Raw genomic sequence first — 12,619 nt, forward strand, 5'->3', positions numbered from 1 at the left:
GGATTTGAGTTTCGTGAGATATTTCTCAGATGGTCACTGTAGATGCTCTGTTTCTGATCAGAGGGCCATTTTCGTAATTATACATTCTTCCAGGGGTATTTGGGTCATTTCCCGCTTTCTGAATATTTTAATATTATATTTCCTGAAAAATCCATAATTTTTCTAAAAATCCTTTATCTCATGTTGGTCATTTTTGCTTGAGCATCTCTAAATTCTTTCTAGATAAGCAATTAAAAATCCGGGAAGGTCCTTAATAATTAGTAAAATGACCTTTTTGCCCTTTTCACTTACTTTTACTTTCCAATCCTTTTTCCATAGGTCTTAAACACCTTAACATTACTTGTTAGGGTATAAAAATGACTTGCTTGAGATCATCATCCTTCCTTAATCCTTTAATTCCACCCCTTTTGATCATTTGGGTCTTACATGGGCGGCTTATTCTTGTTAGATCTAATTCCTTTCATTTTTGAGTGTTACAATACCATACTTTGAGACAAGTGATTTTGTTGCTTTATTATAGTCATACAAGTCATTTTAAGCGTATGCCTACCATAATATGCCTACGATTTTAAGCGTGTTTAGTTTGGAACAATATTATGTTTGGCGTCCTCTTGAAATTTTCTTAACAAACATGTGGGTAAAGACAAAATATGCTAAAAACAACTCAATTTGATTCCTATTTTTCAATTTGTATTAAATACATAAAAAGTTCCAAATCTAAAACGAAATATCATTGTCTCTCACTAGTTTTCAAATGATATACATAAAAAAAGAAAAGAAAGCAAAGGCTTCATGAGTATGATCAAATCGAGTTTCTTGGCCGCTACAATTTTGATGTTACTATTGTTAGCTCCTACCGTCGATGCTCAATCTAGTGCCGATGTTGTTTTTTCTTTGAAAAGATATGGTAACATAGTGTCTGGTACTGACATCATGAAGGTAAATATATAATATGAACATCAATATTATCACTAGTTGAGCTGATCAATTGTTTGCTATAAGTTTTTGTTAGTTGTGAAATGTAGGCTTTAGCAAATGCATGGAGGGATGCATGCACGTCCAATCGTTCTAGTGCAATTTTTATTCCAAGAGGGATATTTAGAGTAAAGCAAGGGAAGTTTGAAGGACCTTGTAATAGCCCAATTGACTTTCAACTTGGAGGAACATTGCAGGCACTAAAAAGTCTTCCGGGAGATAATTGGATCACTTTTGCACGTGTTGATAGATTGACATTATCAGGTGAAGGAGTTTTTGATGGCCAAGGAAAGGCAGCTTGGAAAAGGAACGATTGCCACAAATGCATAAATTGTGCCCAACTCCTGGTTGTAAGTAATATTCCTTTAGCTTTCCTTCTCAATCTCATGCATCTTGTTGTTTTTGAAAGAGCCTCTTACATGTCTTCTCTAATGTTCTGACATTTACGATTTGGTCAACGTTCTTCATTTTCTAGAGGATAATCTTTAAACAATCCAGGGAAAAAGTAAATTTTTTTTGAGTTTTCAATTTTATTGGGTTCTATTCAAATTTTTAGCATCATTACCGACTCTCACAAAATATTATTTGATTATACAAAATGTTTAGAGTTTGAGGTTCAACTTCATCACCAATTCAACCGTTAAGAGAATAACATCACTTGATAGCAAGAACTTCTATATCAACGTCATCGGCTGCAACAACCTCACATTCCATAATATCAATATAATGGCACCCAAAAACAATCCCAACACTGATGGAATACACATCGGTCGATCAAATAAGATCACAATCACAAAGTCCAAAATTGCAATTGGAGATGATTGCATTTCTCTTGGAGATTGAAGCAAACTAATTGAAGTCACCAATGTGACGTGCGGACCAGGACATGGAATAAGCATCGGAAGTCTTGGAAGATACACTAACGAAGAACCTATTGAAGGTGTCATCGTAAAGAACTGCACGTTAAATAACACCACTAATGGTATCAGGATCAAAACGTGGCCAGCTTCTGCGGCTAGCGGCACCGCCACCAATATGCACTTTTTGGACATTATAATTGTGAGTGTTTGATTAATCCACCACACCTAAATGGTGTGAAAGTTATCTTATTTATAATCAAATAAATTACAAGGATATGGAAATAGTAATAAATGGAAATAACAATAAATGGAAAGATACCTATGACAATAAGGCAAATATTAGATATTTGCCTTATAATAAAATATCAAATATAATATATATGGTAAACTATAATTTATTACTAAATATCCTTAACACCCCACCGCAAGCTGAGCGTCGGATTTGAACAAACGTGAAGCTTGGATCTGAAAAATTCAAAGTGGTTGAGAAACACTTTTCGTGAAGATGTCAACAACCTGGTTCAGAGGAGGCGTAAAGAAACACTTTCTTGGCCATCGAAAATTGCAGAGGGATCGCCGCTCAGCGGCGATGCTGCCTTAGCTTCGACGAGAATATGTCTACCCATAAACAGGGATTGTCGCTTAGCGACGATGCTACCTTGGCTCTGGTGAGAATATGTCTAACCCCAAGAAGTAGAAGGGGAAACCTAGAGCAAGGGACAAAGACAATGTTGAAGCCGGAAGAGTCGCCACATTGGGCGAAGGAGCCAATTTTGGCAAAAAGGGCAGCCGGAAGAGTCGCCACATTGGGGCGAAGGAGCCAATTTTGGCGAGAAGGGCGGTAGCAACTTGGTTGGCGAAGATGCCAGTGCGGCGCCTAGATTCCAAAGGTGAATCTCTGCAAAAGGTCGATAGGCTTATCGAGATTCTGTATATTTCCGAAAGAAATGCTGATGAAGATCCTAAGATTAGGGTTTCTGTGAAGGATGAAGGATAAAGGAAAAATTGAGAAGAGAATGAAAGAGACTATGTTTGGAAAAGGTAAGGTTGTATGTACAGAGTATGGTGAAGGATGATTTGGAGGTCAATAGGGTGGAGCCGAAGAGTAATTAATCGGCTCCGCCTGCGGTAGCCATGAAGACTGCTCCTGCGGCGTCAAAGCCAGCAGGGGTGGTGGAGAAGAACAGTAGAAGATTTCAAAAGCCATTGAAAAGAAAAGATTTGGGGTTGTTAAACCGAAGTGGCTCTGATACCATGTGAATGTTTGATTAATCCACCACACCTAAATGGTGTGAAAGTTATCTTATTTATAATCAAATAAATTACAAGGATATGGAAATAGTAATAAATGGAAATAACAATAAATGGAAAGATATCTATGACAATAAGGCAAATATTAGATATTTTCCTTATAATAAAATATCAAATATAATATATATGGTAAACTATAATTTATTACTAAATATCCTTAACAATAATGGTCAATGTTAGCAACCCTATTCTAATAGACCAAGAGTATTGTCCGTGGAATCAGTGCAATCGGTAGGTATGGATCGCATTCTCGAACCTTTGATTCATTTTTTCATTATAACTTCACAAATAAACCATTTGTTGTCTCATTTTAATTTTCAGATTCCTTAAAAAATTAAGATGAGTATAGTGAGCTTCAAGAACATTAGAGGAAGTTCTGCAACTCTGCTCGCAATCAAACTTATTTGCAGCCGTCACTTACCATGTGACGATGTAAAAGTAAGCAACATTGACCTCACTTACAATGGAATAAAAGGTCCTATTTCCTCCCAATGCACGAATGTGAAACCTATCATTTCATTAAGACAGAACCCCAAGATATGCTCCTCTCCTTATGTTGTCCCATGAATTGTTCATTGCCATAGAACTTCAAAATAATAGACAGCCTTAATTAAAAAAGTAGACGGCCTCTATCCATTTGACTCTCATTCTTTTGAGTTTCTTTTGTTGTACTTTTCGAAATAAATAAGATGGTCGAATGTTTGAAGGAGACTTTGTGTCGTGAACAACCTAATGTTTTTAGTACCTCGACCTTATATAATAAACTGGTTCCAGTCTTATTTTTCGTTCTAGATTTGAATTTGAAATAAGACAATGTAACTGTAACAACCATTATTAAAAAAAACTAATCCATAACTCAAGGAAAGAATCTTTAACCAACAAAAACATCTAACTCCTCTTTCCGTTTACCCTAAACAAATCAATTACCATTAGAAATCTTTTAGACAGAATCGATAAGTTAGATCGAATCTCCTAACTATATCCGTCCCATATGGCACACATCCATCATTATCGTTAAAGAAGAATTGACATTAGAGGTGACTAATCTAGCAAGTCGTGTCCTTAAATCTATCTTTTTCGTCAATCATGTAATTTTCGTTGCAACTTTTGGATATGACTTGAAAAAATTTAGGTTTCAGATTAGAAAATTAAGTGACAAGTATTAATATGTATTTTAGGAATTTACATTTAATATTGAATTATCTACCTATTTATCCCGACCAAGTTTAGTTTTAGGAAAAATGTCGATAGTCCTAGAAAAATTAAATATCAAAAGTAGCTAAATGTTCTAGGAGTTTAATGTACAGGAACTCATCAAAATTGGCCCAAATCCGTGCTAAATAAGGCCAAAAAAACAACATAAATCACAAAAGAGAGAAAATAAAAACAAAACTTGGACTCGATCCATGATGCTATGTTTTGTGTTTTCAAGTCTTAAGATATTTGTTGTTCGTGAGTTTAGCTGGGTCGAGTTGAGATATCTTTGAGGCCTAAGTAAGTTAATTGGATCATAAATTTATTCAACTCAAACAACCCTTATTACATAATTAAATCTTTTTGATTTTTATGGTTAGAATAATATCTTAAAAAAAAAAAAAAGAACTAAGCCATTTGGAAATGGCAAATGGTACCCATGCTAAGATTTGGACCACGATTTCGAATTTGGATTCAGCAACTAGCAACTGATTCCCTTGACGTTCCCCTGCATCTACCATGACATACCTACATTACCAACTTATCTTGAATTGCTTATAAGAGTGAAAACTATCCACACAAACCAACACCATTTTTTGTAGCATGCTTTTTCCTTACTCACATGCCTCCTAAGATGTAATCTCATGCCTAAAATTTGGACCAGGATTTGGAATCCAAATTTGGCATCTGATGGCCCCCACAATTCCTTGCATCTTCAATGATATGGTCACATTAGTTACTTGTTTTAAATTGTTCCTAGGAGTGAAAACTATCTCTAAAAATCACGTTGCCTACTTTTGGTAGTTCAATCATAAGACTCAAAAGTTAAGCGTGTTTAGTTTCGAACAATATTATGTTTGGCTACCTCTGGAAATTGTCTTAACAAACATGTGGGTAAAGCAAAATATGCTAAAAACAACTCATGTTGATCTGTAAGAATAATTTTCCTTCTTAGAAACACTTCATGAGGAGTAAATAATATGGTCATATTGCAAAAGATGTCTGAAAAATGCTGGAGCCATTGGGTGTCAAATTCATACTAAAAAATTTGGTTCAAATCCTGTTCATGGGACATTACACTAATCAGTTTAAGGGGTTCTTTTTTTTTTTTTTTTTTTTTTTTTTTTTTTTTTTTTTTTTTTTCTCGAGATGTAATCCTGTTCATGTCTCCTAAGATGTAATCAGTTTGGAAAAATCTCTCCAGATGTAATTTCATTCTCCAAAGAAAGGGGGAGAGATTGGTCTGTTATGACTGTGAGAATGTTTGCAAATAATATATTTACATATTTAATATTATTAGGATATAATACCTCATCTAAACTATAATATTTAATTAATTTGAACTTGATTCAAATTTCAAATATATTTTTATTTAATGTATCATAATTTAATATTTAATGGTATCATATATAATAAATATATTTTCTTTTTAAATATATTTAATATATTAAATATTAATTTTAAACCTTCAAATTAAATATATTTTCTCAATTTATTTAATATCTAATATATAAATATTAGTTTGACACTTCAAATTAAATTTATTTTCCCCTTTATATTTAATATATCTAATTATTTTAAATATCAATTTGAACACTTCAAATATTCTTTCAAATAAATTGAACCTTTAATGTTGCTATGAGCTAGCAAGAAAACCTTATGGACCTACCGATTATAAGCTCCAGTGATACAAAATTAATTAATTAAACTCTTTAATTAATCAATTTCCATTCATTAACTATAGGTGACTCCACTATAGACCTAGAGTTGCACTCTTATGTACTGTAGGACAAGTTATTTCCATTGATATAATCATTACAAGCAAGTCATCCTTCACGAGTTGTTCATAATTGTAGCTGGGTCAAAAGTCCGTTTTACCCCTGTAATTACATTTTTCAACTTAAGTACCACTGATTCTCTAATAAACAATTTGTTTATGATCCAATCATAAACCAAGTCCCTCTTGGGCCAGAGAGAGGGTGGGGCCCCATTGTTCAAGTCCCGAAATCAATACTTAAGAGAACAACTCATCTAGTTTCCTCATCTGGAAAAGAGTGAATTTCATCTCATGATATTATGTTTCAAACTCCCTGATTGGTCAAGTCCTTAAAATTGTAGGCACATTGAATCGGCCTAAAGAGCCATTCTCACCCATGTAAATTAAAGAACAAGCCCTCACTGGCAGGAGTTCATAACTCACTCAGGATTAAGATCGACTCGCATATGATCATTGTGTGAAATATTAATCTTCTCAATTAACGGATTTATAAAGAGAGATTAAACATTTATTGGTCCAGTCTTATACAAACTCATTGTATAGGGTAGCCCCACTTACATGTCTCCATATGAACGATTTGAATCAAATCATTTGTAACCATTACAAAGTGGGTCGTATCAATAGTGTTACCAAGATAAGGCATCCAACTTTATCCATATACTATAGACTTTTTAGGTTATTACTTGAACACGATCCTCTTGTATGTCAACCAAATACGGTTCAAGATTACATTAATAACCTTGGATTTTCATACCATGGATAACAATTAAATTACAAATAAACTAATAAAAATTATTGTTAAAAACTAAATAATTAATTACGAGGCTTTAGGGCATAAATTCCAACAATTATGACATGTATTAAGTGACAACTATATGTACGTAGTCTAGAAAAACTGATATGAACCAAGAGACATCAATCATACAATATACTTCAATGAAGATATGAAGAGAAGATTGTCAAAATTATCAAAAGATTTTTCAATTCATGCTACATTGAAGAAGAATGAAGTTTGATTGTTGTAAATTTTGGGTGGGTTGCAATTTAGAGTAATTTAGAGTTATTGTATGATTGATGTCTCTTGGTTCATATCATTCTATGCAACTCTATGTAGTTTAGGTTGCATGTAGAATCATTCAAGCTCGACATGATCAATCTTGCTTGTAGAGTGATTCGAATCTCAATCAAGTGTTCTTGTCTTGAGATATTTGATCAACAAGAATCATTAAAGCTAGACATGATCAATCTTGCTTGTGGAGTGATTCAAATCTCAAACAAAGTGTTCTTGACTTGAGATATTCGATCAACAAGGTAATCCGAATCTTACTCCCCTTGTAGTTGATTCCTTATCATATCATTTGGTATAAGAGCTTCAGGCTCAAGATCGGATATATGTTTCCTTTGCGTTTATTTTCAATTTGTTTTTATCTTTATAGTTTTTAATCGACCCAAAATAAAAAAAATCCAATCTGGGCTCTACTAAAAAAATTTGAGAGGTGAGAATGAGAGCTTCATTTGTGTAAATGAGTGCAAACAGAGTGGCCTAAAATTCCTTGAGTGTATACACGTGAGAGAGTGTTGCGAGGTCGTCTATATTTCCATATCTTTTTTTTTTTTTTGCAGCAAAGTTTCACAAATAGATTCGAGAACGAATCCTCTTGAAGAAGTAGAGAATGATATGAACCGAGAGACATCAATCATACAATATACTTCAATGAAGATGTGAAGAAAATGTTGTCAAAATTATCAAGCAATTCATGCCACATTGAAGAGGAATGAAGTTTGATTGTTATTTAAGACTTTTAATTTACTTTAGGTTACAATTACATAATGGTTAATTATGGCCATTAAGTATGAATGTTACAACTCTTGGAATGTCTTTAATAGTTTCATTTTGAGGCTATATAAAGCCATGTATGTTGTATTTGTAAGTAGACTTGGGAAATATAGAAAGAAGCATTTGTGCTTTTCTTTAGCCAATGGCTAAGTTTCTTTGCAATTCTATGTAGTTTAGATTGCATGTAGAATCATTCAAGCTCGACATGATCAATCTTGCTTGTGGAGTGATTCGAATCTCAAATAAGTGTTTGAGATATTTGATCAACAAGAGTCATTCAAGCTAGACATGATCGATCTTGCTTGTGGAGTGATTCGAATCTCAATCAAGTGTTCTTGCCTTAGGTTGTCAAAATTATCAAAAGATGTTTCAGTTCATGCTACATTGAAGTATATTATATGATTGATGTCTCTTGGTTCATATCAAAAACACCTCAAGTCGACAATTCCTCTGTGACTTCTAAGCTCCCGAGAACCCTATCGCCACGATCTGTAGCTTCACGGACCTGAAAAAGAAATGTAAATAGGAATGAGTATAAATATATTCAATAAGCAACATACTTATAGGCTCTTATCGCATCCATGTCAGAGTAGGGAACCACTAGCTTACTCTATAGGCTCTAGAGTTTCACAGTCTTGGTACACACACTTGGGCAGAAGATTTAACCTTCATAGCGGTATCCGACATCTAAGGATGAGGCGCTACGACATATAACTTTGTACCAGGTGAGGAACATGGTGAGTGTCAGCCTGCTTGTCGTCGATGGAGGAGTGCACTGGCAAACCCGTCGCACAGGCCATGAGATCGCCCAAGGTTGGGGCGTGCTACTTTTCGATACAAGCCAGCTCGAAAAGTTATTGATGATGTTAATATAACACATGAAGAAGCAATTTGGATCTTAGGCACTCTTATAACATCAATTATAGTAAATAACTAGCATGTTCATAAGTATTAAAACTCAAGATGTTTGAGTACTAACCTTTTGTAGTTTAAATTCCTTTTTCCTCACGAATCGGTTTCGAACCACCACTAGTGTCTTCTCCACTATTCAACGACCTTAGAACGGGATTGTGAAATCCGGTGAGTGACTAAACTTGGGAGGGATTTAGTATATATGAAGAGAGTTTGTGAGAGTTTTTCTCATGGTTTTTGGAAGGGAGAAGTTCATGTACCTTGATCACTCTATTTATAGAGTTATGTTTGCATGTTGATGCAAATTTGAGATCACCAAATTTTGACACTCAATATTCCACTCAAATGTTTGGGATTATGTGGCAAACATGCAAGTTTGAGTTCACCAAATTTTGACACTCAAAATAATACTCAAATTTGTCTGTGGGTTTATTTGGCAAGCATGCAAGTTTGGTTAAACCAAATTTTGACATCCCAAAATTCCACAAACTCAAACATGGATTCTTCCATTGAGTGAAGCCAACCTTCTTATTTTCTTCATTTTAATTCAACAATTAATTTGAATAATTAATTTCAAATTAAGTAATATTAAATGATTAATAAACCATTTAATTAATATTTAATATTAATTCAAATCCCAATCCCAATCAATTTCGACACATATTTCATTAAAATATTTAAATCTTATTTAAATATCTCAGATTCTCTCTTTTTATTTAATTCATAAATAAAACAAAAAAGGGTTAAATATATCGTATATATGTAGCGCATATTCCCTAATTTGAATTCGAACACTTCGAACCCACTCGTCACACTGTTCTGTGGTTTAGTTCGATATGAGCTAGTAGAGGGACCTAATGGACCTATAGATCATGAGCTCCAACAATCCAAGATTAACCGGTTAAATTCATTAACCTTGTTAACCAACACTCGTTAACTACTAGGACACTCCACTATAGCCTAGTAGTTGCACTCCCCTCACTAAAGATATATTTTTGTCCATTTGATATAACTATGATTAGTAAGTCGATCCTTCACAAGTTGTTCGTAACTAGAGCTGGGTCAATTAACCGTTTTACCCCTGAAGTTACTTCTTGTTTCTTATGTCCCACTGATCCTCTTATGAACAATTGGTTTGTGGTCCAACTAGTAAACCGAATCCCTCTCAGGCCAATGCGAGGGTGAGCCCCTTGTTTAATACCTAGAGTCAGTACCTAAGGGAACTACCTCTCTTCTATCCCTAAAAGTAGGTAGGAGCGAATTTCATCTTGCACCCCACGCCCCAGCCATTCACCTAGTGTTACCCCTGAAATGGGAGACCTATTGAGTCGGCGAACTCGAGTCACTCTCACCCATGCAATTCTAAGGATAATTTTGAATAAACAGGAGTTCATGGTTAGCTCAGGATTAAGATAGAGTTACCTAGGTCATTGAATGAAAAGAAAATCAGTCTCAACAGTAAACAACATTATAAAGTGAGAGTGATTTTCTTCATGGTCCAATCTTATTCAATACTCATTGCGTAGGACGCCTCCACTCACATGTCTCCGCATGTACAATTTAGTGATCACATTGTTATGTCATATACAAAAGTGGGCCGCATCCATAGTGTCCCCAAGATAAGGTACTCAGCCTTATCCCTGTACTATAGATCATTTTGACTATATACTTGAACTTGATCCACTCTTATGTTTCTACATATAGTTCAAGTAATCATACTATAGATAGAGTATTCTTAGTTTATTGGATTTAGATTAACGATAGTAAAATACATATTTATTCAATAACAATCTTTACTGAATAAACATCAATGATAACTTTATTGAAAATAGAATATGTTTTTATTTACAAACTATGAGTTTTAGGACATAAAACCCAACAACCTGCATGATCAACATCCTCCCATAGGAAGAATCTTATGTGCAGGTTAACCTCTAACTACTTGCGTGTTCAATGTTCTACCATAGGATGGACCCACCATGCAGAATAGTCGATCTACCACTGAGTATCACAATCCTAACCAATGTAACACCTCGCTTGATGGTATCGTACAAGAGTGGAAAGGTGAGTGGAAACTAGTTGAACGTCATACCAGCTACTATCGGTTTAGAAATCTTTCTTCTACATCCTGAGGTACTAAGGTGGCCTTCTAGGTCTCAAGGGTGGTTAGGCGGTCTTGGTAGGGACTCAAGTCTCCACTCTCATAATTCCTGACTCCTTGAGTCTTTCATGGTTCAGGGTTGTAGGTTCTCACCGTCTAATCATCCCTCATGATTCCACTTTACGACAACCATGTTTATGCACTCTACGTATATATCAAATTTTGTGTCATGTGCTGACCATGGAACCCTTCACAATCTTTCACGAACTTTTTCCAAATTCTGGTGCATAACATGTGCTATCCAACTAATCCATAGAGATTATATTCTTCTTGAGACCAGAAATATATCTAAACTTCTTTAATGTCCTGATTTCTTACTCGAGTTTGTTTGCAGACATCTCCATTCATTTCAATCATCAAGGTTTTTGTTGTCGGCAAGATACACCTTAAAAAAAAATTCGGATTTGAAATTTTGAACCAATTTCTTACTTAGAGTAGAATGGAATAATGCGCCTAAATCCAAAATCCAAGATTCAATCGAGCTGTCCACAATAAGAATTATTGCAACACGTTACGTTTAGCATGTTTGGAGATTTTTTTCGGTTCTTTGATTTTCATCGTCCTTGTTTGTTTGGGCTCTTTCATTTACTTTTTCCCCTTTGATCAACACTAAGAGCATTGCCTTAAGAATCTCCAATTTTCCGTTTTCAAATACTTTCGCTGAGAACTAAATTTCAAATTTAATTAAACTTCAACTTATTAGATATTTGGGAATGGTTGTTCGCGACAACAACAGTATCCCACAACGGTAAAGAGGACATCAAAATCAGTTCTTTAATTTAATCTTCAAAATTAATTTCCACCGAACTCAGTTGACTTAAAATCATATTGAATTCATTTATATGATCCACAACAGATCTACCTTCAAACATTTGTAGATTGAAAAATCTTCGAATCAAATACACCTTGTTCATACTCAACGGTTTTTCGTACCTATTTAATAGCGCCTTCAATAGAACTTACATTATCTTCTCCTTGATAATGTGAAACGCCACATTTTTGGACAGTGTCAACCAAATCAACCCTAAGGCCTGCCGATCCTTGAGCTTTCGCTGCTCTGTGGTTATGATATTCGGTTTCACCCCAATAGAGATTCATGGAGATCTTTCTGGTACAGAAAATCTTCCATCTACATCTTCTAGAAACCAAAATTGGATCAATTGAACTTCTCAATTCCAATCTTTGAGCTTTCCATCTTCACATATGTTATAACCAAGATCAAATTTGAGTCATACATAATTATGCGTCTGTCATGTTTTCATTATGTTTTCAGGCATCTCCGCTACGAGAGAAGCATCAAGGTCTTGCATGGCCAACAAATCAGTAACTTTGCGCCAAACACCAAAATTATTGATTCCATCAAAATTTTCTACTTCAAGATTAAAACTCAAAATTCTCGATCCACATCCTGATTTAATATCAGATGACTCTGCCATTTGTAACAAGTAATCTGGATGAAAGTAGAAAATTACAATTCTTGAAAATTGATTTTCAAGAAAATAAGCACGATTGTGAGCATGTTTTGTAGTTGATGGGGTCAAAACTTTTAGAATACCCCAAATACCACAACCAGGCTTTGATACCACTTGTAC

General features: G+C 34.6%; 1 pseudogene; it reads left to right on the forward strand.

The window, feature by feature from the left end:
- Positions 1 to 792: 792 nt before the first annotated feature.
- On the forward strand, positions 793 to 3,713 carry LOC147789903 (exopolygalacturonase-like; annotated as a pseudogene).
- The last annotated feature ends 8,906 nt before the right edge of the window (positions 3,714 to 12,619 follow it).

The sequence above is a fragment of the Cucurbita pepo genome, chromosome 12, assembly GCF_057944985.1.
Source record: "Cucurbita pepo subsp. pepo isolate OVF chromosome 12, ASM5794498v1, whole genome shotgun sequence".
NCBI classification, from domain to species: Eukaryota; Viridiplantae; Streptophyta; class Magnoliopsida; order Cucurbitales; family Cucurbitaceae; genus Cucurbita; species Cucurbita pepo.